Consider the following 516-nt stretch of genomic DNA (forward strand, 5'->3'; position numbering starts at 1 on the left):
GACTGTGTAGTTATAGAACTTCTAAATGGTGAGGAAGTTAAGAGAGTTGCAAGATAGAATGGACTGTTACATTATGCTGAGTGAAATAAGTCAATTCCAAAAGGACAAACATTGTATTAGTCCATTATTGTAAAAGTTAAGGAAAGGTTTATCTATAGAAGGAAATTGTCTTTGTTGGTTACCAGGGATGGGAGGGGAGGGGATGGAAGGCTTTTAGATAGATAGAGATAAGTATTGATTTAGGTGAAGAGAAGGGCAATGTACCAAACGTGAGTGACCAATATGACATCATTGAGGATGAGAAAGACATAGAGAGGTACATGGGAGGTACAGACAGCAAATATGGACCCTTTAGCACATATAGTACTGTGTTGTCAGTGAAGACAAACATGGATATAGGGGTGGATAGATGGGTGGACAGGCTAAACGATTAGATATGTCTATGAAATAGGGAGTGTATCCAAGAACATATATAGGGTTGGCAGACAATGGTCCTATAAGTTTATGTGAATGATC

This window comes from Orycteropus afer, unplaced genomic scaffold, assembly GCF_000298275.1.
Source record: "Orycteropus afer afer isolate SDZICR_OR568_19922 unplaced genomic scaffold, OryAfe1.0 scaffold00503, whole genome shotgun sequence".
In the NCBI taxonomy this organism is placed as follows: domain Eukaryota; kingdom Metazoa; phylum Chordata; class Mammalia; order Tubulidentata; family Orycteropodidae; genus Orycteropus; species Orycteropus afer.